The sequence below is a fragment of the Rhodnius prolixus genome, unplaced genomic scaffold (assembly GCF_049639745.1).
Source record: "Rhodnius prolixus isolate KJV_2025 unplaced genomic scaffold, Rpr scaffold_1, whole genome shotgun sequence".
In the NCBI taxonomy this organism is placed as follows: domain Eukaryota; kingdom Metazoa; phylum Arthropoda; class Insecta; order Hemiptera; family Reduviidae; genus Rhodnius; species Rhodnius prolixus.
In genome coordinates this window covers 63,195,615-63,222,793 of record NW_027411581.1, presented here as the reverse complement: position 1 = coordinate 63,222,793, position 27,179 = coordinate 63,195,615, and the positions used below count along the sequence as shown (strand labels likewise).

The window sequence follows — 27,179 nt, the reverse complement described above, 5'->3', positions numbered from 1 at the left end:
GTTGAAATTGTTCGAATCAGTTTTGAAATTTAGTCTTTGATAAGTATTGTACATCATTTCTAGGACGAAAGCTCGGCATAATATACAAATATCATGACTTAAACTGGCATTTATTTTGTTCATCCTATTGTAAATCTTACTCCTTAAATTCAAGAACAAAAAAACAAAATTTATGCTAAATAAAACTATTTAGCATTAACTAGAAGAATTAATGTTTTTTTTTAAAAAAAAAAACAAAACATATTTTAACAGTATTACATGTAGAACGTACATCCGGCCATTAGCGGAACATGCGCAGTATAACCCTCGAAAAAAGAACCCCTTACTAACTTTAACCCTCTTGTTTACACACCCCCTCGACACCTAATTATGCTCCCAGTATTAATTCCAACCACACCCATAAAAATGGCGTTACAATTTTCTCTATTTATTTATTTTTTCTTTTTTAATAATTTTTATTTTTTATTTTATTAAATTTACAGTTTTCTAAAACGAAACATGGTATAAAACAATTAAGTTCTTTAGTTATTAATTGTGTATATAAAAATGTTTAAGAAAAGTAAAATGAACTAATTGAAAATGGATTAAGATTTCTTATTTCTTCCGTTTAGATCAAATTATCTGTAGATCTGGAGTTTAAACATTGATATAGTATTTACATGAATTGCTTTTGTTCGGATATCTGAAAAAATAATTGTAGCAGAAGTACTATTAGGAAAACTGTTCCGTTTTCTTGCAAATAACAACAGAAAGTAAGGAAGGACGTGTTGGATTCTCAGGTGGTGATCACGGGTTCGAATCCAGCTGCAGGCCATTAAATTTTATTTTTCTAGGAGCTTCTAACCGATCACTGTCCGGTAATGGACAGTGTTTTTGTCTGTAACTACGTCGGCAGTGCACTGAAATAAGATCCGGGCGCACAATGACGCACAGATGTTGATGCGCCTCAAAATAAAAACGTTGCAAAATGTTAATTAGTAGTAGCTTGTTGAATACGAAGAAAAACGTTAACATTGAAAGGAACCCCCCCGATTTTTCCAAATCAAAACTGGCGATAGGTTTTAGAATGGAAAACTAATCGACAAGATGTCGATTTTAATTATTAAACACCCTTTAAGCTTTGCTTAATAATCGCTGATTTCAAATTAGTTAGCACACTGAGGTTAAAGGTTCTGGGTATCTAATGCTGGGTGCCTAATGCTGTGTACCTAATGCTGGTTACCTAATACTGGGTACCTAATACTGGTACCTAATGCTGGGTACCTAATACTGGGTACCTAATGCTGGGTACCTAATACTGGGTACCTAATGCTGGGTACCTAATGCTGTGTACCTAATGCTGTGTACCTAATGCTGTGTGCCTAATGCTGTGTACCTAATACTGGGTACCTAATACTGGGTACCTAATGCTGTGTACCTAATGCTGGGTACCTAATGCTGGGTGCCTAATGCTGTGTACCTAATGCTGTGTACCTAATGCTGTGTGCCTAATGCTGTGTACCTAATACTGGGTACCTAATACTGGGTACCTAATACTGGTACCTAATGCTGGGTACCTAATACTGGGTACCTAATGCTGGGTACCTAATACTGGGTACCTAATGCTGTGTACCTAATGCTGTGTGCCTAATGCTGTGTACCTAATACTGGGTACCTAATACTGGGTACCTAATGCTGTGTACCTAATACTGGGTACCTAATACTGGGAACCTAATACTGGGGTACCTATCTATTTGTCCGTTCTTATCAAGCCATCCCAAAGGTGATCGACTTTCCCAAAACAACCCTATCCAAACCACCCCGGGAGATCAACCTAGTGCCTCCATTTTACTACTCTGCTGATATCGCCACACTCCCAAAACAACAATTTGTACTTATGCCAACAATTCTGATTCTCAAATAATCATCCCGAACTTGAGCACAGCTCATCACCGATCACTCGAATGCTAGCTAACAACATAGACAGTCATTAAAGTCTTTTTTCCCATCTACATGTTCAAAAAGCCTATCTCTTAGACCACCTTCGTCACCTAGTCTTGTTCCTGGCCCAACATAGGAACCTGCACAACCCAACTTAAACTAAGTTCTACCTACAGATGCTTTAGTTTTGCATAACACGCCCCTAGATAAACGTTCCAATCTTACTTTAATACTTTTAAAACTTTACACTGCTTGCATCCTACAGCAATTGAATAGAAATCCTATGGAAACACAAATCCGTACCTTTGGCTAAACAGAAAAATAATAAATCATTCCCTACAATCGACATAAGGGAGCCCCAAATCTGAGATAATTCTGGGGAAACTCAATCTCCACTATTAGAAAATACTTTCCTAATTAAAAGAAAATAAATGAAAAATTAAGATAGACAAATAAATAATTTTTTTTCATCCAAATAAGTTTAGAGTTTAACAAATCTTTCTGTTGTTTTCTATTCAAATGGAGAGTTCAACTAGTAAATCTTGAATTAGAGCTGAACGTCTTCATTCAAATTAAATTTAAATTCTACAAAATTTAGGATTAAAATATTGAAATACTTAATATATATACTATTTTCGGTTATTATTTTTTATTCACTACGTTATCACCTGTTCTGAGTAGATGTTTGGTAGATTAAGATCAGTCTGTAATGGTTTTGTGGAGAATAAAGTATTTAATAAATAAATGTGAATAAAAATAGATCATGATGGATTAGCCATTGACGTAATGTTTTTATCGGCTATCCAATAACTGATGCAACTGATAAATCAATAAAAAAAAACACAAAATAATCTATTGTTTACATTCACACGTCTTTTTCTTGCTAGTTCACTCAAATTTCTAAGACAGGAAACATTTCCTTAACATGCTCAGTATTTGAGGCATATGAAATTGTTAATAATATAATACAGTTTTAAAATCGAACATTATATTTTAATATAAGGGAAAGCCTAAGCAAACATCTCCGCGAGAACTGTTCTAAAAATAATTTTTCTAGAAAAATATTAAATTTATAAATCTAAGAGTACGTAATACAGGAAGTAAACTGAAAAAACCCTAAGGGCCTATTTCCGTGTGAGTATACAACGTATTGAAGACACTTCCGGCCTAGGAATTTGCTAAAGCAGTACCATATTTGACCTTACTGTCTCTTTTAAACAGGTGATTTAGTACGAGGAGGGGTCAACGAGTGGTGTTGAGGAGTGAGTAGAAACACGATTCACTTTCGTAGTTTAGCCATCGAAGAGATGAGAGAGGGATTAATATGTCGCATCTTCTAAGGAATTCAGGTCATCTAAGGGAGAGAGATAAAGTACACAACTTGTAAAAATCACTTTTTCTCGACTCAGGGGCGCCTCAACGAAGGGTATTCCCAGTGAAAGCTCAAGGTATAGGAGGAAAATCTGGAAAAGAGCAGGAGAATCTGCAGAGAGCAGGAGAATCTGCAAAGAGCAGGAGAATCTGCAGAAAGCAGGAGAATCTGGAAGAGAGCAGGAGAATCTGGAAGAGAGCAGGAGAAAAAACAAAAACAAAACTTAAGATCATCTTAGTTTGAACTTAAGACAACTACAACTTTACAAACACACAACCTGCTGCTCATAATTAATGTTATCTCCTTAATATCTTGCTTAAAACTACAGCTGATTTCATAAAACTGAACATACTAACCCCCAAAAAAAAGCCTCTACGTAGGACTAGTTCCTGGCACAACAACAACATCTGACACACTGAACTACTGTAGCACACTCCTAAAGAGAGTTGTAGTGCTGGGTACAGTTTGTGTGTAAGTTAGGGGATGTTGGAGAGAGACAGAGAATGAGAGAGAGAAAGAATAAAAAAAGCGGAACACAATAGGCCTGACCCCACCGGGCTTCTCGCGGAGTACGACCTCGGGGGTCTGGGACTGTGTTCATGTGGAGAGTGGAGACAGGCAAGGGGAGGTGGATAAAAAAAAGAGAAGCAGAAAAAAAAAAAAAACAGAACGTAGGGGCACGTGTCGGCGTGGATGTGCAGATGCCGATCACACAAGTCTGGGTAGGGTTTGAAAAAAATATAGAGAAGGGTGGGCAGGGTCGCGAAAGGGCAACACAATACCTGGGGTGGTTCGGTACTTAGCCGAACAGAACGATATTAGAGGGCACTTCTACAATCAGGCTGGCTGTCACTTCTGGCAATCCATTCGTTTTGTTTTCACCTGAAGATCTCATAAAAGTACTAGAACTGTCAGCACTGGCTGAAGCAAGAAAGAGGGCATAAGCCTTAATAAAAACAATTAAAATAAAAAAATAGTATTTTTGGGATTGGTACTCCGAACAATAAAACTAATGTAAATAACTAGTTATTTTAAGTAAAAACGTTATCTCAGCGTAGTTTCTATTTGACCTAGTACAAAACTTCAATAGGTGTAATCCTTATCTTATCTTGGGAAGGTCAGTTGACTCGAGCACTTTCCATTTCTTACATTCTCTTAAAAAGTAAGTAAAGTAATGCCTATTTTTTCAGGCCAGCCTTACGTCCAACTTCCAAGTAAGTGTCGTGGACAGAGGCAACTAGCAAACATACTTTACTATAAATTTCTCATATTAACCATTAAATAAAATCCAAGACCTAGACACCGGGGTAATCGAACCCACTAAACCAACAATACATCTCAGCTTTGCGGCTCTAGCCTATAACCGCCTAACATACTTTACTATAAATTTCTCATGTTAACCATTAAATAAAATCCAAGGCCTAGACACTGGGAATCGAACCCACTAAACCAACAATACATCTTAGCATTGCGGGTCTAGCCTATAACCGCCTAACATAAAAATCCAAGCCCTAGACATCGGGGGAATCAAACCTACTAAACCAACAATACATCTTAGCGTTACAGGTCTACTCTCTTAACCGCTCCGACTATCGTGGAGGTTAATTTTTTATTTTCATATCTTTCATATTTTAAGTATCAAGTAGTAATGTCTCGATAGAGTAATGGCCAATGGATAATGAATTCCTCTCTGTTCATTGAAGTTGGTAGCAGATGGACAGCGAGAGTTAGAATAGTGCACGTTCAACTTGGCACAACTATAGTGCATACGCGCGCGCCTTGTCTAAAAAAAAGAAGAAGAAGAAGAAATTTGATAACGAAGGGGGTAAAAGAAGAGAATTGGGAAGGTTGTGGAGGGCTTTATAAGGATGAAGGCGCGGAAGGATACAGTCTCCCCGGCGGGTAGAGGTTGCGCACTGAAAATTAGAAAGAGGCCCCCTAATATAATTGCGAGGCTCCTCTACCCCCAGCGCCGCGGCGAAGACTCCGTCAGCATCCCTTGCTCCTCCCCCCTCCCGCCAACATAACAAGGTTCCTTTTGTCATTTTCAGAGCCCTTCGCTCTCTCTCTATCACTCTTTAGGCCCTTTTTTCCACTTTTTCTTCTTTTTTCCTCGGATGATTATTTTTCCAGAGGTGGAGGTGGAGCTACATGAAAGCCTTTTCTTTTCAAAAAACCAGGTCCGGAAAAAAGGATGAGGAGGATATTCCTTTGTTACGAAAGCGAAGAAAAAGCCCCAGTCTAAAGACGGGATGCTGTGCTGGACATTGGGAGGCCATCTTACATCTTCTACTCATTTATCAAAAAACTACTTTAATAACACTTCAAACAAGAAGAAATTTTTACACACGTTCTCTTTCTATCCATCTTCACTCTGTAGATGGATTGGTCCATCAAAGTGGGACAGTTCCAGATCTTCTTGTTAAGTCTTCCATCAAAAATTATACTAAAATAATTGAAAATAAAATCAACTTTTGTTCTTGAATCAGCATCGTTGGCCAACTCTTCGGAATTGAATCTCATTCAGTACGATGGCTTCAATACACTAGAACTGACCTTAAAAGTTCAACGAAGAATGTTCAATTTCTTTTTTTAACATCCTTGTTATTACTCGCCAATTACAGTTTCTATTTCTTGTAAAGTCGAATCTAACCGATGCCACCAATGTGTCGTTAGCTGCAGATGAGGTAAAACCACGTGAAGGAGATTTTTAAGAAGCTATTAATTTTTAGGCATTTGCCTCTTTTAATGGCTAGCATTAACACTAACTTAGGAACGAGCTAAAATTACAGCTAACTAGGGTAAACTAAATATAAACTATTTCTAAAAGAATTAGTCTAAACCGAATGACTGAGTAGAGTAAGGTAAGAAGTAATTCGGAATTGACGGAGGTCTGCTAGTTAGCCACTGTTGAATATAATTAAATATTTACTAAAAATCTCAAAGTTTGAAAGAAAAATTCACCTTTAAAGTGGTTACTTGAAAAGAAATCGATGGCGCGTTCAAATCGATTTTATTTTTTTAATAAAGAAAACAGTCGATTGAAGTTTCATCGTAAAAAAAAAATATTTCAAACTTCAGCTGTTTCATCTTACGTTTTCACATGACCTGTGTTAGTGTGGGGTATCTAGGATACACAACACATACACACACACAGACATATATATATATATAATCAGTTACCCCTGCAATACTCGTCCATTCTGCAGTGCTTACTAGAGGCAGAGTGCGCGAGTTAAAAGAAGGGTGGTAACGCTGATATAAAAAAAACTATAGAGACCCCATGGGGGTGCTGTTAGCCCTCGTAGAAGGGTCTAAAGCTGGGGTTAGGGTAGAAAAAAAAAATAATAATGAGTAATCGATATTCAGCAAGCCCAATCGAATAGTCTTCTTGGATACTTAGTTTGGTCTGCGAGTTACTCGACCGTTTGCAGTTACTATACTTTTTTTTTTTTTTAAGTTTTCAGTCTTTTAGCTGATTGTTAATGCAATGAAAAAAATTGAAAAAAGATCAATATGTTCACAAAGTTGATACAAGAAGAACTCACAAGAGAAACTCATGAATAAAATGATCCATACAAGAAAGCGGTACTTCCGGGCAAGAGTTTCAGATTGCTGAAATTGAGGTTCAAATCCTATGCTGGGTCCACATCGAAATTTAAAAGCCTCAAACTTCCGTCAATTTTTTGTTTTCCAGATGTTTTGAAAATTCACAGATTCACTACATACTAAAAGCCACCTTTTTCGAACTCCAGTGACATCAAAACTGATATTTCCTATAGTAAATTTTCAGTTTTGAAAAATGCAAGAATGATCAAATAAAATAACTGATATAATTGATAGAAACTGAGGCGCCACGATAGCCGAGCGGTTAAGAGACTAGACCCGCAAAGCTAAGATGTATTGTTGGTTTAGTGGGTTCGATTGCCTTGGATTTTATTTATTGGTTAATATAAGAAATTTAATAGTAAAATATGTGTGGCGTTTATAGGCTAGACCCGCAATGCTAAGATGTATTGTTGGTTTAGTGGGTTCGATTCTCTCGGTCTATGCCTTGGTTTTTTTGTTTAATGCGATAATTTGAGAAATTTATATTGTAGTAAAGTATGTTTGTTAGTCGCCTCCATCCACGTCACCAAAATTGGTAGTTGGCATAAAGAACGTCTGAAAAAATAGACATTACTTCACAATAATTAGAAATTGAAAACCAAATATTTGAAACGATAAATTTACGAGCCTCAAGGAAAATTCAGTTTCAGTCAAAGTGAAAATTAAGTGACCAAAAAATAATCTCTCAATTTCTATTTTTAAATTGTTTTCTATTCCAAAAAATCCACTTCCGAATTAGACTTTCCAGGGATTTTCTGCTTTTCAGTAAGCTCTCACTTGCCAGCCAAGTAGATGAAAGAGAAATTTGGCGGAAAACTCGTTAACAATTTCCTCTGAAGACCGGGTGGGTACATTCATTTTACACAGCCAAACATGTTTTACATGCTTTCATGCATTTCCGTCACTATATTTGTTCAGCAATATTGCTAAATACAATCAACTTTAATATTAAATCCAGCTATACATTAATTAAAGTAGATAAAGATGTTTATCTTTCCAGATAAATCTGTTAGTGACATCTTTTTCCAATCAATTAACTTCCCGTTAATAAAAAACCAATTAGAACGACAAGCCCAGGTTGGCTAAATTAAGATATTTATTAAGTAATGATTGCATAATATAGCCATTCTAATATTTATTTACGTTTAACTGTACGTAATATTATATTATAAATGAGAGATTTGATTATATTGAGACTGGCGGGGAAAAAAAGAAGAAATGGTTCCAATTATTGATTAAAACCATGGTTTGCCAAAAGTAAAGGTCGCTGTTGGGGGGGGGGAAGGGGAATGCCAGAAATTATATAACATCCTATTTGAAAAGAGGCAGTTTCAGTTACTTGAATTCTGTGGGTCATATGTGCCATCTTAATTAGTAAAAAACTTTTCAAGTTTAAGAAACTTTAAGTGATTGGGGGTGGGGGATTGAAGACCGTTCAATAAACCCCCCATAATCTTTGAAATGTACAAGTAAGTAAAAATTATGACTTAATTAATAGTAGGCGCCACGATAGCCGAGCGGTTAAGATACTAGACCCGCAAAGCTAAAATGTGTTGTCGGTTTAATGGGTTCGATTCCCCCCGGTCTAGGCCTTGGATTTTATTTAATGGTTAATATGAGAAATTTATAGTAAAGTATGTTAGGAGGTTATAGGCTAGACCCGCAAAGCTAAGATGTGTTGTTGGTTTAGTGGGTTCGATTCTCCCCGGTCTTAGGCCTTGGATTTTATTTAATGGTTAATATGAGAAATTTATAGTAAAGTATGTTAGGAGGTTATAGGCTAGACCCGCAAAGCTAAGATGTATTGTCGGTTTAATGGGTTCGATTCCCCCCGGTCTAGGCCTTGGATTTTATTTAATGGTTAATATGAGAAATTTATAGTCAAGTATGTTAGGCGGTTATGGGCTAGACCCGCAAAGCTAAGATGTATTTTTGGTTTAGTGGGTTCGATTCCCCCTGGTCTAGGCGTTTGATTTAATTAAATGGTTAATATGAGGAATTTACAGTAAAGTATGTTTGCTACTCGCCTCCGTTATGACACCTAATTGGTAGTTAGATGTAAAGCCCGCCTGAAAAATAGGCACTACTTTACTATACTACTGAGTTTTCTAAGGGCCTAATGAGTTTTCTTAAAAAAAATCTATTACTTTTATTTTTCCAGCAATCCAAGGAAGATTGAGGCTGTTTGAAGAATAACTTATGCTTCGAAATGGTATAAATTTTTCAGAAAATTTATCTGTCTTTCTAACCGTGTCATCAAGAATCGAATTCGGACTAAAACTTTCAGAGTAATAACATTTTTATTGGAAAAAAAAGTGATGATTTTTAGAAAAGAAAAATTAAAGTGACGTCACTCAAGAACAGTGGAAAATATGAAGTGGGCCATTACGTCATTGAAGTCCACTTTAGATGTACTACACACAGTAGGCGTATGGACATTACTTACTGGTTCACCCTGTATATACAAATATAACGGGACTTACACGGGAAATTTGGTAATGACAATGGGACAGATACAATTGACTAATTACAATGTTCAATTGGACAAAAGAGTACATAAAATAGATATTGGGAAATTTCTTTTGATACAAAAACAAAGAAAACCAAAAAAAACCCCTTATGAACAAAAATACCATAAGAACCAAATGATTAGAAGTAAATGTAAAGAATACAGCAATAATTATGTACAGAAGTTAGATATCATTTTATTATTTTTTTAATGATAAAAATTGTAGCAATTGGCTAAAGTTCGACGTGTCTGTTCTAAAGTTTACTGCGTTGTTTTGTTTCACTATGTGGCACTTATTGATGTGGGACTTATTGATTTAAATAAATCATTGGTTAAGTTCGAATTTAAGTATGAGTTACGTGCTTGAAGAATTGTAAGACTGTCCGAGCTCTATTTATAAAAATATAGTACTGGCCTCTGGTCCCCTTAAAAAGCAAGAACACAAAAAAAGGCTGAAAAAACAAACAGTTGCTAAAGTAAACGTAATAAAAAAAAAAGGCGTAGGGGGTAACATACTGGGGGAAAAAAGGCCTACCGTGAACGAGCCTAAGGACGGACAGTTTGGAGTTATAGTTTTAATGGCTTAGACCGCCAGCAAACAAAGTGGCGATGATGCTGTACTCTTCAGCATGCCCTCTCTCTCGCTCTCGCTGTAGCCCCAAACAAGGGGTTGTGTGTGTCTGTGGGGGTGCGTCAGTTTGAGCACAGGGGGTGAGAGTTATAGATTTTTTTTTTTAATGTGTGCCCTGGAGGGGTTGTTAGGGTTGATATAAAAAAGACGAGGGTCTGGCTGCCAGCTCGCCTCTTTGGGCATCGATCTCTCAAGGTCATTGCCATTCCCTTTATTAAAGTTTTTTTATTATTATTTTTTTTCTCTCTCTTTCCGGTTTTCTTGTCGCAACTATTTTTTTTTTGGGGGCTTTTATTCAAATCAGTTGAATAAAAAAAGAGTTTAAATATTTAATATTGATAATTGGCAGAGATTTTATAATTATATCCATTGTATGATTGTCCTTCCACCATAGTCCACACTCTGGTCGGTGTTTACACGCGAAGCTCGCCGAAAAAAATAGCATTACCTTACTAGGGAACAGCCCCGTGTACGAGAAGCCAAAAGACTGACAATCCTAGAAATCTATCGGGATGAAATGGTGTAGACTATATTGCCCTTGATCCATTCCAGGAAGTATTTTCTTCTAATCCAGGGGTGTCAAACTGGTGGCTCCCACCCCAAAGGTAATTTCTTGTGGCCCACGATGTACATGAAATAAAATGAAAATAGAAAAAGTTTTTTTGCGAAGGAAATAGAGCGCTTATAGGGAGGATCGAGGCACTACAAGGGCACAGGGCCTTTGCTAGGGTTTTGTGGGCTTGTATAAACGCGGTGACTTAGTTACAGAGAGGTTTGGAAGCCATATGTCCTGCAACTATCAGTGGAATTCCATAAATGATTCGTTTTTGTTTTTTTTAAAGACGAAATAGGCATTCCCACAATATATGTTATTATTCAGGTGAGAAATATCCAAAAATGTTTGCTGTACACATTTTTGGAGGTGAGCAACCATTTGCGTCCATGAAATTAAATAAAAATAGCATACAAATCAAGTTTGACTGTATTAAACATCCATCTACCTTAATGAAGATTGTCTGTTCTCAGTCTCTGAATCCCAATTATTGGAAAACTAGGGAAAACTTTTGTAAAATTTGTTGTGGCTCGCGTGGATCTTGCCTGTTGCACCAAGTGGGCCCGTGGTTTAATAATGAGTTTGAAACCTCTGATTTAAGCCAAAGAGATAAATCGCAAGCAATAGACTAGACTAGAGATACATTTTAATTTTCTTCAGTTTAATAATTAGCTTTAACACTAACTTCTGAACTAAATATTGATAATTAGGAAAATGAAACGTGGGGGGGTGGGAAATCCCTGCGTATTGTGCATTTTTCCTTCTCCAAGCTTATCCGTTAACCAATTTTCCAATTTACAAATTGTAAAGTAAAGTAAGTAAAGTAAAGTAATCGCCTATTTTTTCAGGCGGGCTTTACATCCAACTACTAAATTAGGTGTCGTGGACGGAGGCGAATAGCAAACATACTTTACTGTAAATTTCTCATATTAACCATTAAATAAAATCCAAGGCCTAGACCGAGGGAATCGAACCCTCTAAACCAACAATACATCTTAGCTTTGCAGGGCTACCCTATGACCGCCTAACATACTTTACTATAAATTTCTCATATTAACCATTAAATAAAATCCAAGGCCTAGACCGAGGGAATCGAACCCACTAAACCAATAATACATCTTAGCTTTGCAGGGCTAGCCTATAACCGCCTAACATACTTTACTGTAAATTTCTCATATTAACCAATAAATAAAATCCAAGGCCTAGACACCGGGGAATCGAACCCACTAAACCAACAATACATCTTAGCATTGCGGGTCTAGTCTCTTAACCGCTCGACTATCGTGGCGCCTGATTTACAAAAAGGACAAATCTATTTACACTTCTTCTGAAACTACATACCATAATTATCTACCATAAAATGGTTAATTGGAAAAGATTGAACAGGATTGGGCCTGACGTCAGCTTTTCAGGTTCTCAAGATGGAGGCTCATCTACTAACTTCCGGCCGTCCTAACTTCAAATCTAACTTTCGTATTCCTCCGGCTAAATTCAGGGTCCTATTTAGGCAATGGTGACATTTTTTTGGAACTCCATCTTCCTCAATATTTGTTTTTTTTTCTTTCTCATGATGTTCCTTCATTCTTCAAACACTGTTTAAGTCAACAATAGTCAGTTCACCCTCCTCGTAACCAAACTACCCTTGTAAGCGCTCATTAAGAAAACAAAGTCACCTCATTTCTCTTCAGCGCTTTGGAAAAGGGGGAAAAAAAGCTCAAAGCTCGCTTTCTCTTTTTTCGTTTAATTTTTTAATCTTTCTCTTTGTAAAATGGGACATTTATCAGTGGAGGTCTCTGGATAACACAGGCGCAAAGCTCTGAGAGACAATTTTTTTTAGATAAACGGGCCCGGTGTTTTCATAAAGTAGGGAAATTTGTCAGTGTTACCAACCCCCTGTGAGTGGGGCAAACTGCTCCCTCTTCTGCAAAAAAGAACCATGGTGCCCAGAATTATTAATTAACCACTCCTAGCTCCTCCTCGTTTTAAATATTTATGCCTTCACTTCCGCTTCCTATTAATCATAATGGTTAATATTTGTAACTTCCTTAACTTTAACTTTGAATATTCATTGCTTATCATGATGGCAATGAGTTTTAAAATAAATTCAGCCCTACCGGAACAAGTATTACTTAATAAATACGAGGTGTGGCTATTAAATAATGAGACTATTTCCTGTAAAACATTTTATTTTAAATTTATACATATTTATACATAGTTATTATCACCTTCAATATACACCCCTCCTCTATCCCTACAACGCTCCATGCGAATTTACCCTATTGTTCAGAAATAGTGCTGGAAGTCTTTTTCTGTGAGCTCCTGTATGACGCGTGCCACTTTTTCTTTCACAGCTTCAACGGACCGAAAAATCGTGTTCCTTTTAATGAAAGATTTGACTTTGGGGGAACAGATCTAAAGCTACATGGGGCCAGGTCAGGCTTTATAAGGCGGTTGGCCTAAAACTGGGCGGATGTTGTACTTGGCTAGAAATGTCGTCTTGACAGACAATGCAATGTGTTTCTTGATGGAGAGAACCCAATGACTTGTTCTTCCACAAATTGGGTCGTTTTTTTCCTTACTCTTTCAACGGAGTTGAACAAGCACCTCACGCGGTAGTAATGTTGATTCAATTATGCATGCGCCAAATCCTAACGATATTTTCATCCGTTTTGGACGTCTTCTCGGCCATCTTGGAAACGCTTGAACCACTCAGAAAACTTGGCACGTGATTAATCATTCATCGCCATGAAGTTCTTTTAATAAAAGATCAAGTTTCAGTAGGCGGTTTTCACCAAGTTTTGATGTGAAATTTTCACACGACAATTCGTTGCTCTACTCTTATGTGTAGTATCATGTTTTTACGGCAAAACGAAACTAACACCTCTTACACAAATTGACGACGGTTCCCGTTCAGAAGATTTCTCTACAAACACGCTGAGACGCAGGACAATCGAAAGAGAAGGCTTTACGCTGCACAGCTGTCGGCCATTAGGGATTCGGCGCATGCATAGTTTTTTCTGTAGCAGCATCAGTCTCGTTATTTAATAGCCACATCTCGTATATATGTATATATTTTTTTTTTTTTTTAATTTTTACGCGAAGTTTACGAAAATGTAGTTTTTTTTAAAAAAAAGGAAACTTATATATGATTGGAGACAACTTCCTTTTTAGCAGAAATTGACAGTTCCAAGAAATTTAATTACGTAAATACAGGAAGTTATGTGTTCATACAAGGTTTGAAGATGTATTTATAGTGTTGTATTATACAATTCTTTGCCCACAGTTTTCTGGACTGTGCATTCATTGATCTGATGTTAACAATGGGCGTAATAATTGGATCGTTACTGTCAGACATTTCTTTTGGTCATTGATTGACTCCATCTAGATTAATTAATGAAAATTTCCATTTACGTAATTAGATACAGTAAATTGTAGAGCTAACTCTAATGTTCTAGATGTTTGTATGTATATATCTAGCGAGAGAGAGATAGCATCCTGTGATGATGCACACTTATAGAAGATCATCTTTCGTCATACAAAATTCATCGGCCGTCCGGAGACTCTATAGCAATTATTCTCCTAGCTTAGCTGGGCGATGGCAAGACTCCGAGCTATCCGAGCCTTGCTATATAACCCCAATGCGGTTAATTCCACGAAGGGCAGAATGTGTGGCGGAATAGAGAGATCCTCCTTCTCCATACAAGAACACATCTCTTATCTTAGTTGGTTGTTCGTTCAAAAAAAAAAAAGGAAGGGCTACAGCATCCACCCACTTCATGGACCGTGTGGCTTTACTTTATTGCCCATCTCTTTCCGCTCTCCCGGATGGCAATCACCTCCATCTTATCTTCATCTTCTACTCCTTTCTACTCCCTAGGTTTTTTTAAAACATTAAAATGGAAAGAGCGTTTTCTAGTTTTTATCATTAATATTATCCTGATACAATGTATTTGGCTGTTATTACCTCCAAAAAATAGTAAAGTGGGAGAGGGAAATACCCGAGGACACAACTTCCGCCCGGTTTTTACCCCTTAAAATAGAAAGAAAAAGAAGACGAAGTAGCAGGAAATGGCTCCTTAATCAGACAATTTCCAATACTTGTACAAAAAAAATAAATAAATAAAACCTATCAGAGCTTCCTCTTAGATAAACAGGAAACAGGACTGTTGCTACAGCTATCAACTTCCTTCTAAACGACAGAATACGGAAGAATCAAGTATGTGATTGCCAGAAATACCGTAGCAATTGTACCTGCTTATACTTGTAATGTAAAGTTCAAATTCAAGCAGCCATCTTTAAAGTAAATAGGGAAGGTGTCACTGTTTTTGGAGAATAATGTTTTGGACCTTATTTCGATTTGATTTGATTTGATTGCCGTTTTTTGCAATTAGTATTATCGTCTACAGTGCAGGTAGGAGCATAACCATATCTGCTTTCAGTTATTTGGAACTACCAATATTTATGGCTGATTTTATCGATTGTAGTGCGCCTGTTGATTGTATCCTCTGACCTGTTTCAGGCTGTGGTGTGATCAGTTTGGAGTAGAGAACTATGTTTCCATCCCGCATTCAACACTTGCTGACTCAATAATGATGCCCCTGGAGAAGTTATTCTGCCAGAAATGGAGATTTTACAGTGATTAAAGAACAAGATACTATCTGCTGGACAAAATAATCACGTACACAATTCTGCAGATATCCTGAAACAAACAGGACCTACACCAGCGCTTTCAGTATCAAAATGGAAATTTCTTAGCTAAGAAAGGGTTAGGCAAGACTTAGATGAATGGACTTTTGGAAGAATATGATCTGCAAAAGAGTGTCCTGGTCCTCTAGAGAAGATCAGCTACATTGTTTTACCGCACTTAAAACGTTAGTACAGCTACTGAAACATTACTTGATGAGGTCAAGATGTCATTAGGATGAAGAAACGAATTGACGATGGTGCCTTTAAAGAACTTAAGAGGAGGATGTGAAATAAAGAGAAGTCAGGCTGAGAGTTTGAAGGAGGGTAAGGCTAAGGGTTCGAAACCACAGTTGGCAAAAGAGCCACTAAACTCCTTCCGATTACCACTAAGTTGGTCTTTGAGGGCGATTTACGATCTAATGTAGGAAAATTCCAAGATTAACGCAAATTTATATAGTTTCACTTAAAGAGGAAGTTTCCCGTGAAGTTGGCAACATTGCGCAAATATTTTAAGGCAAGCTTTAAAAAACCTGAGTTTTAAAAAAAGTAATTGCCTATTTTTTTCAGGCAGCTTTATCAAATTAGGTGTCGGGGACGGAGGCGACTAGCAAACATACTTTACTGTAAATTTCTCATATTAAATACTAAATAAAATCCAAGGCCTAGATCAAGGAGAATCGAATCCACTAACCAACAATACATCTTAGCTTTGCGGGTCTAGCCTATAACCGCCTAACATACTTTACTGTAAATTTCTCTTATTAACCATTGAATAAAATCCAAGGGAATCGACCCTGCTAAACCAACAATACATCTTAGCATTGCGGGTCTCACCTCTAACCGCTCAACTATCGTGGCGCCTTCATTAACATATATAGCCGATATTTAATTTTTTTTTCGAACTATTTGATTTCATTTAAATACAAATGTGTTTTGTCTTTTTCTATTTCTTTATTGTTTTGCGCAATCGCAGCAGGATTAGTTTTGTTTTTGTTTTTTTCTTCATGAAAAAGCTGATGACTATTCGAACATCTAGATGACCGTTGCGTCCTAAAGACCATTCCCGGAAACTGCTTCCTAAGGCCATTTCCTATTTCCTAATATGGAGGGGGACCTAAGCCAATCAGATAGCCAGCATGGGGTGCAGGCTAAATTAATGGTCCTAACTTACACACACACACACACACACACACACACTCACACACTCACACATATAATGCTTGCAACATTACGTTTTTCCCTGCAGTAAGTCTTTCTTCTACTTCTTCTATTTCCACCATTCCTACATCTCCCCCCAAAGCACTAAAGACAAATGTGATATTTAGGCACCTTGCTAGATCTGTGGTAACTCTTGTAGATCCTTACAGCCTTATCCTTCTTCCCTGTATGTATTCTTTTTATCCAATTTGTGTTCCCGTACGTGAGCGCACAGGTAATTAGTAACGAATTTATTTTTATTGTATTTTCCACTTTATATTGTCTCCCAATATTACATCTTATCTTTAAGATTCTCTTACTAAGGAGGGAAACTGTGCCTAGTTTATTAATTCATTTTTAACTTTTTTATTTCATCAAATTTAACCATTTATCTCAAAGATCAAGAACAAAAGCACATCCTCGCTGCACGTTGAGACAGTATTCCCTGTTTCTATCGCATATTCCACTACAGATGAACCCATTCACTGCCACATTCTGCGAAGATGTTCCTGAGCGTAATGGATCCCTCATAAAAAGCCAGATTAAGTTGGCAGGAGCAAAAACAGGAAAACCATTTCTTCAAAGATTTTTGGCGTCCCAGCGGATTTCCCTGTGAAAAACTATAAGAAAACCTTTACACCACCCCCAAAAACAATCGCACAATACTCCTAAAACCTGCTTGAGACCTGCTTACTGTTTGTAGCAAGTTGGGGGGGGGGGTTTAGCGAACCCACAGTTAAACATAAACTAAATTTATGAACAAAAACTTTCAAAGTCACAGTGGATTTGCTTAAAACAGACATTTGTTTTGAACAGTAAAACTGTTCTAACCACCATTGTCAAAGTACAGGTTACAACAATCAACCGTAAACGTCAGCTTAGTAAGTGGTGCATTCTAACGTCAACTACTTCACTCAACACACCCTTACAGTGCTACAATCTGTCGTCATAAGTTACAAACTATTGCCAACAAATATTTTTTTTATGCTTTTTGATTGAAGAAATATAGTTTCTATCGTTTTAGAGAATTATTTTCAATCAAGAAGGCTTTAAAGCTCAAGTTTCATTGTAAATAGAAGTTTTCATTGTTTGTCCTATTTGTCTATTCATTGTCGACTTACCTCGTACTTACTTAGTCGATTTCCTCTTGTACCTTATGGTGTTGTGGCTTTCCACAGGACAGGCCAGAGGTCCCTGTTCTTGGCCATCTTGAGAAACTTTTCGACTTACCCTTTAATAACTTTTAATATTTTTATTTTTTTCAGGAACGTGAAGGCTTTGTCCGCAGTTCCCCGCTGAATATGTGCAAGTACTGTTCCCGATTAGAGTGCAGTGGTGTACTGTGCTGTGGTAACCCGTAGGGTCGCTCGCTACTCTTCAAGCAACTGCATGCAACTGATACCCTTTGCGTGGGGTTCTTGCGTTGACATAACTCATGAACACATTTCTTTTAGATACCAACAGAGGACTCTGTATTAGTTTGGCTCAGGAGTTTGTATAAATATTACTACTTACTAGCAAGCTTATACTTTTGTACAATATGGCAGTTCTGTGAGACATGAACTCTCCTCTGTAATTTACTGAATCTGCAACGTTACCACCTTTGTAATATTATTAAATATTATAAAAAGTTTAATATTCTAATTTAAAAGAAATTGGTTTAAATAATATTGGGCGAACAAGAAAGTTTATTTCTTGTTTACCAATAATTAGCTTCTTTTAAGTCAACTACTTTTCTTAAAATATCAGTTCAATTCTCATCAAACGTACGATTGTTGAATTTAAAGAGAGTTTTACACAAACACTTAGACTTTATCAGCATGGTAACACTCTAAAGAAAATGCATTAATGTCTTGAAGAAATAATAATGTTTCTTTAGCTTTTAATTGCTATGAATAAATCAACAAACATTTCTATCTATAAATTTTAATTGCAGATTCATAAACAATAATTAAATGTTTTTAATCAAAATGCTCGATAGGATTAAGTTAGATGAAAATAAATATAATTTAAAGCATAGTCAACAACATCAGTTCTAATAAATGGCTCTAGAATGCAGAGCCTACTGAGTTGTTTAAGTTATAGTTTATACGATTCCCACTAGGTAGCACTCACTGCCAACTTTTTATTAGTGTCAAAAGTCAAGTATACACTTTCCCCTGAGTTCAGGTCATCTAATTTGTTATTAGGACCTCATCCTGACTCTGGGCTTAATTCCTGTCTGAAAAAAAAAATAGGCATTTTCAGGGAAGGGATTAGCTATGAGGTTAGCATGCTGAGATTAGCTTCTTACAGCTCACTGTCCGGTGATGGACAGTGTTGTCTGTAACGAGAGAACACTGTCCGGAGGCCGGCAGTGCACTGGAAAAAGCTCCGGGCGCTAATAACCTCAGCTGTTGATGCGCCAAAAAATAAAAAAAAAAATAGGCAATTTCTGATTATTTCTTTTAAGGGGGTATCAACATCCTGAGATCATTGGCATCCGAAGCAGTGAGCTGTAAGAGGCTCCTAGAAAGAGAAAATCTAAAGGCCTAACAATTATTATTACTTAATAATTATTTGAGCTAATTTTTAAGCTTGATTCTGTGCTGTTATCTAGGAGCACTGCTTTGAACTAATTTCTTTACAATGAAAAATCCCTGGGTAGCAGTCCATTTAGAATAAAGCCTTAAGAAAACATATGGCAATAATATAAATTTCAAGTTTTTCTTTTATAGGTAAGAGTATCAGGTAGTTATACAGGGTGTTCATTTTAAGACGGCTCAAATGCATTTCATGCTTAAACGGTTGATCTGAGCGAAAAATGGTAGAGGTAAAATTTGTTGCCTGTCACCTCTAGTTTCAGAATATGTGACTTGATTTTAGATTCCTGCCCGCATACGCGATTGACGTGCGACCAAAAGTGAGAGTTCGCTGTTGACCCCCATTTTCATATACACCGTTTTAAAGAGTATAAAAAGTTATGAAAGAAACCGGAAACCACAATTTGATATCTTCAAAATTAAAGGTGCTAGACCATTTCAAAATCTGGTATTTATTAATCATATTTCAATTTTTTAACTTGTTATCAAAGAGAAAGAAGAGCTCGCGATAGGTCATTTTTATGTATTTTTTCAATATCGGGGAAATAAGTCGTTTTCCGAGTGATTTTTCTAAGAAAAATCAAATGTTAAGAGCTTTAAATGTTCTCAAGCATACACAAAATGGCTAAAAATTAATTTTACATCTGTTACAAACAAGAAGTTTTAATAATTATTTGGCAATTTTGAGAGAGTTGTGTTTAATTACCAAAAAAATTGGAAACCAACTGCCACATATTTAAGTGATCAATATCTTTCATGTAAAGGATCAAACTTATTCTTTAATTTATCAAATAATGCACTTTACACAACTTCTGTTGTGCGAGCCTTCTCTGGAGGTTATCAACTGTTCTCTGTTCTTTGAAGGCACAGTACATGCTTCACAGGTTAAGTAAAGTGCATTATTTGGTAAATTAAAGAATAAGTTTGATCCTTTACATGAAAGATATTGATCACTTAAATATCTGGCAGGAGGTTTCCACTTTTTTTTGGTAATTAAACACAACTCTCTCAAAATTGCCAAATAATTATTAAAACTTCTTGTTTGTAACAGATGTAAAATTAATTTTTAGCCATTTTGTGTATGCTTGAGAACATTTAAAGCTCTTAACATTTGATTTTTCTTAGAAAAATCACTCGGAAAACGACTTATTTCCCGATATTAAGAAAAATACTAGCTTTACTGCCTTGGCAATATTTTTAGTAGAAAGGGTATGAAAAAATACATAAAAATGACCTATCGCGTGCTCTTCTTTCTCTTTGATAACAAGTTAAAAAATTGAAATATGATTAATAAATACCAGATTTTGAAATGGCGCCTTTAATTTTGAAGATATCGAATTGTGGTTTCCGGTTTCTTTCATAACTTTTTATACTCTTTAAAACGGTGTATATGAAAATGGGGGTCAACTGCAAACCCTCACTTTTGGTCGCACGTCAATCGCGTATGCGGGCAGGAATCTAAAATCAAGTCACATATTCTGAAACTAGAGGTAAGGGGCAACAAATTTTTCCTCTACCATTTTTCGCTCAGATCAACCGTTTAAGCATAAAATGCATTTGAGCCGTCTTAAAATGAACACCCTGTATAACAACAATTTAAATCTTACCAAAAAAATATATAATTATATTCTTAGTTTTCTTTATGCTTTACTTTTGTTACCCTTTTATACAAATTGACAAAGTTTGTTGTTCTTCTGCAGTACACTTTTTTTTATGAAATTGTTAACAATTAAACCTCACAAAATTGTGTTACCGGTGCAGGTTTAATAGAACAAATTAATAGATTAAAACTGTTTAGCATAATTTTATTTAATATAAAATAATCTATTTTTTACTAAAAAGTTATTCATAGCAAGTTTCTAACGTCAAGCATTTAAGATTGATAGGTAGTGATATCTAGAGGCCATTTTAGCAACTAAAATGTTATTATTCCTAAATCAAATCGTAATTTTTCAAATTGCACTAATAATTGCATTTTATTTTTATTTTTTAATGAAAATATAATATATTTTGACTAGAATGCAAACTAAGCAAAGATGGTAACCTGTAATTTTTCAAAATTTTAATGGATTGCACTTGATTTGCGTTCAGTAAATGTCAGTATTGCATTATAATATTTATTTGTTTATAAGTTAAACCTGTTACAACCTGTTACAAAGAAGTTTTTTTTGTTTTTTATGAAAAAAATTTAAAATAACTAAAAAATAATGCTTTAATAGAAATAAAACTAACACTACAATCACTGTTATACAAAAAAACTTGAGGAAAAGAGAGAAAAAAATAACTATAATACTGATAATAAAAACAAAACAGGAATTAAGCTAACTAACTAATATCATTATTATTTGTGTCTAACTGAACTTCCTGTACTATTCATTTAATACAAATAAATTATTTACTGTTATTTCCATTTCCTTATTTATCTCTTTATTATTGATATTTAAATCTTTTCTGAACACATCATACACAGGGCCTTCTAGAAACAAAATGAGCCATATTCTCATGTTTATCGCCGTTACAAAGGGTACAGATTTTTTTAAGAGTCAATTCTGTATGTTATTTTATTAAAAGTAAATTTTAATGAGGGACCAGCCATTTTAAATTTTATAAATAATCTAAGGCGCCACGGTAGCCGAGCGGTTAAGAGGCAAGACCCGCAATGCTAAGATGTATTGTTGGTTTAGTGGGTTCGATTCCCGGTCTCTAAGCCTTGGATTTTATTTAATGGGTAATAAAAGAAATTTACAGTAAAGTATGTTTGCTAGTCGCCTCCGTCCACACACCAATTGTAGTTGGACGTAAAGCCCGCCTGAAAAAGTGGACAATTACTACTTAATCTAACTGCTTGAAATAGAAATTGATTGGATAAATAGGATTGGCATATTTGATGATTTAAATAAGAGCACTTTGTGAAAAAATTAACGAAATTAGAATCCAACATTCGATCGAAATCAGAGCTGATTAAATGCTTTTTATGTATTCCTAAAAGCAGGTTAATGCATGATTTATCTTTTAAGTATGATATTAGAGAATCAGAATTTTCTATTTGTAAGAATTAAATTGGTTCTTTGTGCAAGTTAAAACATTTAATTAATTAATTAATTAATTAAAAAAAAAGATTTGAAAAAAGAAGGGAAATAAAATTTTCCTCCTAATTCTTGATATTTCATTTAATTTTCTTCTTTACAATGTGACTTTTCTGTAACAAGTGTACTAAATAAAAGGGAAATACTTTAATAGAAAATATAATGTCGATGTTAAGAAGGAAAATTAGTTTCAAAGCAAGAAAAATTTATTTCAAGCAGAAATAGCATCTATGTAATCTTTTTTTTCTATGTAGAAGATCTTATCGACCAACTCTCCAAGTTACCTTAACTGTTTCATCTGCTTTCTTTTCTCTCAAATTTCTGTACTATCCAAGTCGAATCTTTTGCAAGTTCTTTAGTATTCCATTTCCAAACAACTTCGCTGAAAACAAAACAAAAAAACTTGAGGAAATTTCCAAGGTTCAGCCTGTTATAACAAAATGCCAGTGAAAGTTTAAAAATGGTAATGTGCCAGATCCCTTAAATTCTATCTACTATTGACTTTCGACAATCATTACCTGTGATCTAAAAGGGAATAATAAAAGCCATTTACAAAGTTATAAAAAGTTTAAATGAAATCGCTTTAAGCCATTATTGAGTAAATCTCAAAAGAAATAAAATAAACTTTGGTAAAAGCCGCCTGAGTGAATGCGCAAGAACAAAAATTGGACACGTTCGCAATTCTGTTCTCACTTATCTGACGAAATGGTTATCGTATCTGAGTAATTTTAGCCCTTTGCCCTTTCAAAGAGAGTTAGATAAATGTGGCACAGCCATCTTACGATAACCACTAAGGTAGTACTTAATAAAATATCTCTTCATGGAAATGGTTGGTAGTCTTAGTTCTAGAATTTGCCACTTAAGAACGGATATTAATTTTGTAATTGACTGGAGTTTGTGTCTTTACGACAATGCTGGAATGGACCAGCTTGCAATCTCTCTTTATGAAGAACTTTAATTTAAAATAAAATCTTCAGTAAATTTTAATTTCAACGCTTTCAGAGGAAATTAAAAAGTAACTACCATTGTGTGCTGTGGCTTTCTTTCTATTAAAATGAAAAGCTTCAAACGGGTTGTTCTATATTTATAAATAAAATAGGGATGCTAATCTTCTTTTCAGGGTTTGTGCGAAGTTAGGATTAAAATAAAAAAGATTTTTTACAAATTGCTCAATGTGACTGTCTTTTTGTATGTTCCGTGAATGTTTTTCACCATATGTATGAAATAAATTTTTTTTAAAAAAAGAGGAAAGATCAAATTTTTAATATTTTTACTTAGTTGCCAAATAGATTATAAAGTATTAAGATTTTAGAAAAAAATCGGTGGATCGGTAGCACCATTTCATTGCTGCGTTATATTCAGTTTACTCTTATTCAGTAAAAAACAAAATTACTAATTATATTAATCTAGGTGTAATCTAGAAGCGCCAAGATAGCCGAGCGGTTATAGGCTAGACCCGCAATGCTAAGATGTATTGTTGGTTTAGTGGGTTCAATTCCCTGTGTCTAGGCTTTTGATTTTATTTAATGGTTAATATGAGAGAATTTGTAGTAAAGTACGTTAGGCGGTTATAGGCTAGACCCGCAATGCTAAGATGTATTGTTGGTTTAGTGGGTTCGTTTCCCAGTTACTAGGTCTTGGATTTTATTTAATGTTTAATATGAGAACTTTATAGTAAAGTATGTTAGGCGGTTATAGGCTAGACCCGTAAAGCTAAGATGTATTGTTGGTTTAGTGGGTTCGTTTCCCACTTACTAGGTCTTGGATTTTATTTAATGTTTAATATGAGAACTTTATAGTAAAGTATGTTAGGCGGTTATAGGCTAGACCCGCAATGCTAAGATGTATTGTTGGCTTAGTGGGTTCGTTTCCCACTTACTAGGTCTTGGATTTTATTTAATGTTTAATATGAGAACTTTATAGTAAAGTATGTTAGGCGGTTATAGGCTAGACCCGCAAAGCTAAGATGTATTGTTGGTTTAGTGGGTTCGATTCTCTCAGTCTAGGTCTTGGATTTTATTTAATGTTTAATATGAGAACTTTATAGTAAAGTATGTTAGGAGGTTATAGGCTAGACCCGCAAAGCTAAGATGTATTGTTGGTTTAGTGGGTTCGTTTCCCAGTTACTAGGTCTTGGATTTTATTTAATGTTTAATATGAGAACTTTATAGTAAAGTATGTCAGGCGTTTAGAGGCTAGACCCGCAAAGCTAAAATGTATTGTTGGTTTAGTGGGTTCGATTATTAGATTTTATTTAATGGTTAATAATAGAAATTTACAGTAAAGCATGTTTGCTAGTCGCCTCCATCTACGGTAGATAAACGTAAAGCCCGTCTTACAAAATAGACATTACTTTACTTTTTTTCTAACCTAGATATGTAACTTTTATTTGGTATATTTCCTCAGCGGAAAATCGATTAAAGACAGACTTTTCTCTAACTGCCATTATATCCACTAACCGGAGGTTCCTTTATGAGAGTAGAGTTTTTATTTTGTATTTTGAGATTTTCTGAAAAACTTTTCTTACTATATGTTCATATATATACAACAATCAATCAATATTATAGCAATCAACAATTTGTACATTAACTTTTTTTTTTTTTAAATTAAACGGGGAGGGGTAATAATTTCTGAGCTCAGTTTTAGCTGAATCAACGATTCAAGTCGTGATTTTCTGTAGCGTACACAAAATCAAAATAAAATCCGTTAACAATATTTTAAATCAAAATTTTGGTCCAGTATTTAATTAAATTCGTACGGAAATTGGAAATTTAAATTTAATTATTTATTAATGAAGAACCACGTTCCCGTAAATTAACATTCTAGACAGACAAACATTCTAAAATATGTTTCGTTTATATTAAAATAATTGCATTGTTCTAACAATGCCTAATTTATTATATAATAATGCAGACTGTATCGTGTAATTGAATATGTGGACATTGGCTCCCGGAGCGTTTTCTAACACAGTATAGAACTCCGCTCAGTTTATTTTATTTTACTAATTATATTAATCTAGGTTTAATCTAGAAGCGCCACGATGGCCGAGCGTTTAGAGGGTTGGTTTAGTGGGTTCGATTCTCTCAGTCTAGGTCTTGGATTTTATTTAATGGTTAATATGAGGAATTTATAGTAAAGTATGTTAGGCGGTTAGAGGCTAGACCCGCAAAGCTAAGATGTATTGTTGGTTTAGTGGGTTCGATTCCCCTGGTCTAGGCCTTGGATTTCATTTAATAGTTAATATGAGGAATTTATAGTAAAGTATGTTAGGCGGTAACAGGCTAGACCCGCAAAGCTAAGGTGTATTGTTGGTTTAGTGGGTTCGATTCCCCGGTATTAGGCCTTGGATTTTATTTAATGGTTAATATGAGGAATTTATAGTAAAGTATGTTAGGCGGTTATAGGCTAGACCCGCAAAGCAAAGATGTATTGTTGGTTTAGTGGGTTCGATTCTCTCGATCTAGGTCTTGGATTTTATTTAATGGTTAATATGAGAACTTTATAGTAAAGTATGTTAGGCGGTAACAGGCTAGACCCGCAAAGCTAAGGTGTATTGTTGGTTTAGTGGGTTCGATTCCCCTCGGTCTAGGCCTTGGATTTCATTTAATAGTTAATATGAGGAATTTATAGTAAAGTATGTTAGGCGGTTATAGGCTAGACCCACAAAGCAAAGATGTATTGTTGGTTTAGTGGGTTCGATTCTCTCGCTCTAGGTTTTGGATTTTATTTAATGGTTAATATGAGAACTTTATAGTAAAGTATGTTAGGCGGTTATAGGCTAGACCCGCAAAGCTACGATGTATTGATGGTTTAGTGGGTTCGATTCTCTCGCTCTAGGTCTTGGATTTTATTTAATGGTTAATATGAGAACTTTATAGTAAAGTATGTTAGGCGGTAACAAGCTAGACCCGCAAAGCTAAGGTGTATTGTTGGTTTAGTGGATTCGATTCTCTCGCTCTAGGTCTTGGATTTTATTTAATGGTTAATATGAGAACTTTATAGTAAAGTATGGTAGGCGGTTATAGGCTAGACCCGCAAAGCTAAGATGTATTGATGGTTTAGTGGGTTCGATTCTCTCGCTCTAGGTCTTGGATTTTATTTAATGGTTAATATGAGAACTTTATAGTAAAGTATGTTAGGCGGTAACAGGCTAGACCCGCAAAGCTAAGGTGTATTGTTGGTTTAGTGGGTTCGATTCTCTGTCTCTAGACCTTGCATTTTATTTAATGGTTAATATGAGAACTTTATAGTAAAGTATGTTAGGCGGTTATAGGCTAGACCCGCAAAGCTAAGATGTATTGATGGTTTAGTGGGTTCGATTCTCTCGCTCTAGGTCTTGGATTTTATTTAATGGTTAATATTAGAACTTTATAGTAAAGTATGTTAGGCGGTAACAAGCTAGACCCGCAAAGCTAAGGTGTATTGTTGGTTTAGTGGGTTCGATTCTCTGTCTCTAGACCTTGCATTTTATTTAATGGTTAATATGAGAACTTTATAGTAAAGTAGGTTAGGCGGTTATAGGCTAGACCCGCAAAGCTAAGATGTATTGATGGTTTAGTGGGTTCGATTCTCTCGCTCTAGGTCTTGGATTTTATTTAATGGTTAATATGGGAACTTTATAGTAAAGTATGTTAGGCGGTTAGAGGCTAGCCCCGCAAAGCTAAGGTGTATTGTTGGTTTAGTGCAGTGGTCGGCAAACTTATTAGCCAAAAAGCCAAAAATGAACATTACAACAATTTTTAAAAGAAATTGGAGCCAAATCTGTTTGTTTAGTAAACTTTTATTACACTAAATAAGTAGTACACTAAATAATACTAAATTTCATACTTAATAAATATTTATTAATGTTAACCATGTGCTTTCATCTCCTTGGAAAGTTTGAGTAAGTCAGGTTTGTATGTTGTTGTTTTTAATTTTAGGCATGATTCCAAGTTCTCATCAATAAGACGACTTCTCAGTTTACTCTTGATCATGTTCATGCTTGAAAAAGATTGTTCGCATATATATGTAGAACCGAAAAGGGAAAGAACAGCA

The 27,179-nt window shown here is 35.4% G+C and overlaps 1 long non-coding RNA gene across 1 annotated transcript in view; it reads left to right on the top strand.

The window, feature by feature from the left end:
- Nucleotides 1-19,437, top strand: part of LOC141446088 (uncharacterized) — a 65,146-nt gene extending 45,709 nt beyond the window's left edge. Inside the window, exons 2-3 of the long non-coding RNA XR_012453477.1 lie at nt 15,114-15,465; nt 17,743-19,437. This is a non-coding gene — a long non-coding RNA (uncharacterized lncRNA). The remainder of the gene's footprint in view (nt 1-15,113; nt 15,466-17,742) is intronic.
- Nucleotides 19,438-27,179: the final 7,742 nt, after the last annotated feature.